At 37.5% G+C, this 8,467-nt stretch overlaps 1 long non-coding RNA gene across 1 annotated transcript; it reads left to right on the top strand.

Moving 5' to 3' along the window:
- The first annotated feature begins 2,923 nt into the window (after nt 1–2,923).
- LOC139080677 (uncharacterized) lies at nt 2,924–7,892 on the top strand. The gene is made up of 3 exons (XR_011535377.1): nt 2,924–3,507; nt 4,519–4,694; nt 6,223–7,892. It is a non-coding gene; the product is annotated as an uncharacterized lncRNA (long non-coding RNA).
- Nucleotides 7,893–8,467: the final 575 nt, after the last annotated feature.

The following is an 8,467-nucleotide window of genomic DNA, read 5'->3' as shown; positions in this document are numbered from 1 at the left end:
ACAGCTCCTTCAGCTAAAGCAGACAGAAGTACACTTCCTTTATTTATGAGTGTCTTTATACTCAAAAAATGGGAAAATAAAATAATTTCTTGTCACTTGGTAATGACTTTGGTAGTGTGTATATGGGAAAATAACTTGATTACATTTAGTTGAATCTTTTAAGTTAAATTTGTTATACTATTGTTTGAAACACAAGATAATTGGTTTGACTGAAATTTTCACTTTTTAGCCATGGAACAAGTTGTCACTGGGCTTGGGCACACAAGTCATGCTGATTCTGAGAGCTTAATTCCATGAAAAAGAACGCTAAGTGTCATATAGAATTATGTATCCTTCTGAAGTTCTTAATCTAGGAAACTTTAAATATTTTTTTGTGTGTGTGAGTCTTTGCATTTTATTTATTTAAAAATATTTGTCTGGGAAGGAAGACACAGACTTAATCATACAAACAAGTGTTCAAATGGACAAAAACAGTTAAGATCCTCTCTTTGATTTATGACTTTATGATTTTTCTTTATTCATTTCCTTTTTGGATTTACTCTCTAATGAAATTATAATCTGATAAAAACTACATCTTTCTACTTCTCTTATATCCCTATTTCTCTAGATCAGTTGCCAGGCCTTTGGCAGCAAATAACAAACAATAGAAGCCTATCTGTCTTAGACAATGAAGTACATTCTTCGTCTCACCCAGCATTTAACACTAAGGTCGAGTAACCCTGGGACCGCATAATTTGGCATGCAAAGACAATATCAAGGATGCCGAATCTTTCCACATTTTTTATTCTGTCATCCTCAGCATGTCAGCTTTGTTCTTAGGTAGTTCCAATCATCAAAACCAGGCAATACAATGTGTAAAGATAGCTTCTTCCTTTTATCATTTTTGTTATAACTTAGGAGTAAAGGAAATCTTTCCCAGCTACCCTCCAGAAGACTATCCCTGTGTCTCCCTGGCCAGAATTACATCTCTGACCATGCTGAGGCCAATTACTATTGGCATATTCATTTTAACTTTACTCCTGACCTGGAGATAGTCACTCCTTCTGAATCACATGAGAGAGCAGTGGATTCCCAAGTGAAAACATGGCGGGGGCTGGAGAGCTCTGTCAGAAAGAAAAAACGGGATTAAGGCTGCTGGCGAGGCCACCAACAGTGTCTGCTGTGGTCCCAAAGACAAGGTTTTCAATTATCCAAAATAAAAAGGAGAATTGAAGCAATCATGTGTATAATTCAAAGTGTAACAATCCTGAAGTATCTACATCATTAAGCAAAAACAGAGTTTGGATAGCAGTCCCTGTAATGACCCGGTGAATCACTTCATTTTACTATCACAAACCTGGCACCACACAAATATTTTTCCCAGCAAGAACAGAGAGTGTGTTCCTTCTTTCTTTATTTATATTCCACTTAAGCCTCAAAAGGATTTGAGCAGGCTCATTTAACTTTGAACAGGGTGGGCATACAAATCTCCTTAGTAATGAAACCAAATAAAATGGGACAATATTTTTTAAATATTCTTTTTGTTTCTTTTATATAACCTTCCCAAATAACAGATTCAGACACGTATGAAATGGAGACAATAAAAAAGACTACTTTAGACTTATAAATTGTCGCATCAGCATTCTGTCTTCATGCATATAAAAGGATGGAAAAAAAATGAATTCTACTAACACTCTATATTCTAGTTGTATAAAATATTTTAAACCTTGTGTGTGAATGTTAGTGCATCAAAGCCAGTGTACAGCACAAACTTGAATATTTGGATTGATTGGGACCAGACTGAATCTGGATTTATTCAATTCAGTGCAATATATCCTGTCATATGCAACACTCAAGGCACCTTGCAAAATACTATCTAGGAATACAAAACTGTTGGAGTGAAAGCATATGAACAAGACAAATGTATCCTCATATATAAAGTGCCAGACTGTAATAAGTACCATAATTGAGGTAACTTAAAAAGTACTTCTGATTATCATTAAAAATTTAAAAAAAATAGAAATAAACAAACCAAAAACACAAGTACAGGGCTTGCCTCTGAGAAGCAGGACTAGGGGTACGGAGGGGTGGGGTATGGTACATATGACTTTATAAATTGTTTACTTCTCCTTGACTTTTAAAACTATTAGCATGAAGCTTTGCTGGAAATAAAAATTAGTTAAAAAGTTTTAAATGATTTCTAAATCAAATTTCTGGAAACTATGCAAATAAACTGACTTCTCCAAGGGAAATAAATAAATATAAAAATTTAAAAATAATGAAAAATGCTTCTGGAGTGCTTAGGGAGGACTGATTGGTTGGACCAAGGTAGAGTGGTGCAATGGGAAATACTCTAAGGAAATCATATTTGAGCCTGCCTTTGAAGGGAAAGTAAACTATTGCTGGTAGAAAAAAGAAAGGTATTTAATGCAGAGGAAAATCATAAGCAATGGCGAGTGTGACTATGACTCAGTGGGTCAGTCCTGGGATGAGCCACATTCCGAGGAGCATACTAAGAGCAGAAATTTTCATCTTGACTTGCAGCTCTTAAAAACATTAAAGGAGATCTCAAAATCCCCAAGGCTGTCCAGTCCTCCAGGTCTTTACAACTTGAGGAAGCTCCCATTCTCCTGCCTGAGAAGAATTCTCTCTCTCTCATCCATCTCTCCCTCTTCTCCCTCTTCCATTTTCTCCATTTCCTCTCACTGCAAGCTCTATGATTGTTGACCCTATTCAGCTCTGGTTCCTTTTCTCCTGGGGCTTGATTCAGAGGACTTGGACTTTTCTTTCCATCCCCTTTTTTCCCAGTACTTGATGCACTTGCCTATTGCCCCATATCCCAGTTCTACATTCCCAAATCCAGAAACAGAATGGCCCTCCAAAATGGGGGAAGAAGTGATATCAAGTCTCCTCTCTGCAGGAAGGCTGTGGACTCCCACAGATTAAAATATTTTGTCCCATCACATAAAGGAGCATGAAAGTACCAACTTTGACGGGCACCACCAAGCAGCATAGGGAGAGAGAAGGCTGCAAATGAAACTTGGCGATTGGTCTGGGGCCATATTGTGAAGAGCTTTGAGTCCAAAGCTGGCACCACACTTCTGAGAATGTGAACAGCCTCTCAGATCCGTGTTTTAGAGAAGAAATATCTTGGCTATATCTCTAGGGAAGCAATAATTTCCAACACCCCTCCTTCTAAGCTTCTCCATAGGACATACTACCCCAGCAGATGGGTTTCTGCACTGATGAAGGGAGCAGAGCCGTCACTAATTTTTTCCAAATACTTAAAATAGATAAAGGGCCAATAAATGAATTTGTACTAACACAGTTGACTACTCTAACTTTCTGACCTCTTTCTCAGGCTTCTAGGAACATCAATTCCTGACTGTATCGTCTTGGGCATATTGCTTAATTTCTCTGGACCTTAAATACCTACTGAAAACACCTAGAAAAGTTCTGGGCAGAAAGATGTTGATCAACAAAGATGGATTTCCTCACCCCAGCCTTTCTTCCAGCACTGAACTGTAGGTATGCATTATCTGGAGTCACAACTCAAAGGCCTAAATAGAAGCATGATCTGTGGACCCAAACTCTTTGTTTCCCTACCAGGTTTTGGTCTCCACCAAGCACTTGTCTTTGTGTCCCTTAGGAAGGAACAGGCTTCCTCAGATAGTACAGAAACGACCACATGGGAGGAAGGACTGCCCTCCTGGAGACATTGGGATGTAAATTTATTCTGCTTTTCCCGAGAACAAGACAAGTTCATTGACTAAAACTTTCTATCAGTAACTTTTGGCTGCTTTGTATGGATACTATTAAATTCACGAAGAAGTCGCAACAATAAAAATAATATTAATAATAAATATTTTTAGGTACTCCCACTTTCACAGCCTCCTCCACCACCAATGTCTGAAGCCAACTATCTGACCTTTCCATCAAGTATCCTCGTTCTTTGAATACCTGGACTACTGGTTCCTCAGCTCCATCTCTAAGGATCCAGTTCCACATTAACTTAGTCCTACCCTACCCAGATAGCACAACTACATTTTCAATCAAATCTTCTGAAGATACAGTACCTATCTTATTCCAAAGGACTACTCTCCTGACAGAAATTCAAGCAACCCAGCAGGCAAGGCAATAGGAGCTTAAAGCTTTTGGGACATCGAACTTTTGTGATCATATTTATAAAAAATACTTCTCTTCCTATGCAGAGAATCTATCCTGATTTGAGGATTTTAGAAACATAAAATATTAAAAGCAGTGGAGAGCTTAGAAATCTTGTCCAACTTCCTCATTTTCTGAATGAGGCAACCATGATCCCTAGTGAAGTAACTGGAATCTCAGCAGAAATCTCTCAATTCAGAAGGCCACCTTTTTTGACCTTTAGTAGGATTCTTTATCATTGGTCTCTAATATGAACTCTCAATTCTGACATAGCCAAAACAATTTCACAAACCATGTGAATATATCATGCATGTCCTTTGATGACACCTGAAAATACAAAATGGTAAAAATTATTCGTACCCATTTTTTTTCTAGGAAAGCAATCTGCTCAACCATTCACAGACTGATCACTAAGAATCTGCAAGTAGTGCCCCAACATTTTGTCCTAAAGGCAAAAACAATTGGGCAGTTTGTACCATGCAAACTTTTATGTCGGCTGTACCATGGATGAGTCTATCGCTGGGTCATCGGGCATTCTGATGGCTGAAAAAGTGAGTCACTTATTCTGACATGACAATTGGGTGTTGATGCATGTTGCTGTGTGTGTAGCCATCCCTGAACGTGGATGTGAAACCAGGGAATGTGTCAGCGTATCAACAGTAAATTAAATGGTATGAGACTTTGAGAGCTCACCTGCACTACATGTACAACATGTAAGAAACTATAGGAAACTTCCCTTCTCACTCCACTGGGAAGTAAAGATAAGTTACAGTAGCTGACAGAGTATTGAGTTGTGGGGGCTCAGTTTCGCCTCATAATGGGAATTCCCTTTGAATTACACAAGAGGAGAAACCTGGCTCCTGCTTGTTGAGTTTATTACAGCAGTCTCAAAAGAAGCCTCTTGGTCTCTTTTGCTGTTAATTATGTATACTCTGCAGCAGCTTAATCTGATTATGACTCTCTCCAGTGATTGCACTAGAAGATATTCCCAGGCCCACTTTTTTTGGTTCCCTTTTCCCTAGGCTTCTCTGCCTCAACTCTCCTTCAGAAGTTACACTCAAAAAGCTTAGTACAATTGGAATCTAACTACATTTTAACATAACACTTACATTCATGCTTCTGTTCACACTGTAAAAGGTAATCTTTGAATGGTTTAAGCATCTGGATTCTATTACGACAAAGTATAGCACTTAAAATGGAAGAGACTTTTTACATTTGCGTGGAATTCAGGCAGCTGCCTGAGCCACCCTTGGGCCTAGTTGTTTCAGAGAGATTTGCAACAGGCTTAAGTCAGAAATGATAAAATTGTCAAAAAACTTTGGAATTCCTTTTGGAAGACAGCTAAAAAAATAAAACCAAACCAAACCTCCAAAAGGAAAAAGGAAGAGATTTCTGCCTGCAAATTTTTAATAATACAGTTTATTGGGTCAAATACTGAAACTCCAAATAGTGTCTGCTGTGCATATCCAAGAAATGTTTCCACTTTTTTTCCTCTCAAATATAACGTTGGTTTTACAGTCCTGCAGATTACAAATCACGTGGGATTTTTTTTTTGGAGGGATATTAGATTTTCTTCCATTTGTCCTATTTTATTTAAATAGTCCAAACCTCTGTGGTTTGGTCATTAAAATCCAGTTGGCAGAGAAAGGCTGAATCTTTATATTTTCCAGCTGCGTTCCTACCAGCTACACAGAGGCATTATTAGCCATATGACCATGTTTACATCAACCATGAGTGAGAGTTTCTCACGCTCCATCCAGCAGCAGAGAGATGTGGGGGGCCAGAGGCCTATGGTCTGTTTGCACAGAGAGAAGGAAAAAGCTTCCAAAGAGTGATGGCAACCCAACTGAGAAGTGGCTGCCCAAGGAAAGTGATGCCAACCTGATCTCTTGGGTCCACCACTCTAATTTAGACAAGGCACAGGGACTACATGACAGGCAAATAAAATATCATTAGTTGGGCAGAATACAAGAAAATGCTGAAGTCACACATTGGGAAAGAAACAGAGGGAAGATTTTGGTGCATGTAGTAGATGTTCTTTCAGAAAAAGTATATTTAACCCAATGACATTTCTTACAGAAATAGAGAAATCCGTCCTGAAATTCATGTAGAATCTCAAGGGACCCTGAATAGCCAAAATAATCTGGAAAAAGAAGAACCAAATTGGAGATCTCACACTTTCTTATTTCAAAACTTACTACAAGCTACAGTAAGAAAAACACTGTGGTACTGTGTGCTACTGGCATAAAGACAGACATATGGACCAATGGAATGAAACAGAGAGCCCAGAAACAAATCCTCACATATATGGTCAAACAATTTTTGACAAGTGTACCAAGACCATTCGATGAGAAAAAGACAGTCTTTGCAAAAAATTGTGCTGGGAAAACTAGATGTCCACATGCAAAAGAATGAAAGTAGACCCTTGTCTTAAACAAAAATTAGCACAAATTGGATCGAAGACTTAAATGTAAGAACTAAAACTATAAAACTCTTAGAAGAAAACATAGGGGAAAAACTTTATGGCATTGGATTTGGCAATGATTTCTTGCATATGACAGCAAAAGCAAAGACAACAAAAGAAAAAAAAAGGATAAATTGGACTACATCACAATTAAAAGCTTCTGTGCATCAAAGGAGACAATCAATAGAGTGAAAAAGAAACCATCAAATGGGGGAAAATATTTGCAAATCATATATCTGATAAGAAATTAATATCCAAAATACATAAAGAACTCCTACAACTCCACAATAACAAAAAACAATCTGATTAAAAATGGGCAAAAGATATGAATAAGTATTTCCCAAAGAAGATACACAAATGGCCAATAAGCACATGAAAAGATGCTCAAATCGCTAATCATTAGGGAAATGCAAATCAAAACCACAATGAGATACCACTTCGTACCCATTAGAATGGCTATTCAAAAAACAGAATGTAAGTGTTGACAGGGATATGGAGAAATTAGAATCCCTGCGCACTGCTGGCGTGAATGTCAAATGGCACATCCACGATGGAAAATGGTATGGAACTTCCTCAAAAAAATTAAAAATAGAATTAACATATGGTCCAGCAATTCCACTTCTGGATATATACTCAAAAGAATTGAAAGGGACTTGAATAAACATTTGTACAGCCTTGGTCTTAGCAGCATTATTCACAAAAGCCAAAAGGTGTAATCAACCCAAATGTCCTTCAATAAATGAATGGATAAACAAAATGTGGTATAAACACACAGTGAAATATTATTCAGTCTTAAAAAGGAAGTAACTGCTAGCACATCTACAAAGTGGATGAACCTCAAGGATATTAAGTGAAACAAGCCAGGCATAAAAGGACAAACACTATACAATTCTAATTATATGAAGTACCTAGAGTAGTCAAGTTCCTAGAGACGGAAGGTAGAATGGTGGTTGCAGGTGCTGGGGGAAGGAGGCAATAAGGAGTTATTTTTTAATGTGTATGGAGTTTCAGTTTTGAAAGTTGAAGAAAGTTCTGAAGATGGATGGTGGCGATGGCTGCACAAAAAATGGGAATGTACTTAACGTCACTGAACTGTCCACTTAGAAATGGTTAAAATGGAAAATTCTATCTTACGTAATATATATTTTACCACAATAAAAATGTGTATGTGAGAATTTTTTAAATGTCCCCAGATATCCCCAATTTAATAGAAAAGACAGAGTTGCCTGTAGAAATAAAAGCTAGAGACTGCCTCTCCTTTAATTAGTATATAGCTCGTTCTGTATAATAGATACTTCCCTGAAATACTAATTGTACATTAACTTCTGGTGAATCATATTTTAAAGTAGTCGCTTTCCTTTTTATTAAAAAAAAAACTGCAAAGTAAAAGTTTTAATGACTCAAATCCTCACCTCTTCCTCTCCATTATAGAGTTGTATGTTTGCCTATAAGGTTTCCAGTCTCCAAAACACCCAGATTCCAAAAGATATGGATCAGAGGTTGGCAAATATTTTTTCGTAAAGGGACAGAGAGTAAATATTTCAGTTTTGCTAACTAAATGGTCTCTGTCTCAGCTATTTAACTCTGCCATTGTAGCAAGAAAACAGAAATAAACAATTTATAAACTGTGGTGATAGCTGTGTTCCAATAAGACTTTCTTTACAAAAACCATTGGTGAGCAGATTTGGCCATAGTTTGCTAACCACGTAAGGTCTCTGATTCATGCTAGAAGGGTCTAATAAAACAGCTCAAGGGAAGTGATAACTAAGTGGAGTCAGGAAAGACAAGGAAACAAGGAAATTTTATTCAGGAGAAAGTGATGGAGATGGCTGGGGATGAGAGTAAAAAGGAATAAGAGAG

The sequence above is a fragment of the Equus przewalskii genome, chromosome 31 (assembly GCF_037783145.1).
Source record: "Equus przewalskii isolate Varuska chromosome 31, EquPr2, whole genome shotgun sequence".
Lineage (NCBI taxonomy): Eukaryota > Metazoa > Chordata > Mammalia > Perissodactyla > Equidae > Equus > Equus przewalskii.
The sequence above is the reverse complement of the archived record's forward strand: the minus strand, read 5'-3'. Positions and strand labels throughout refer to the sequence as shown.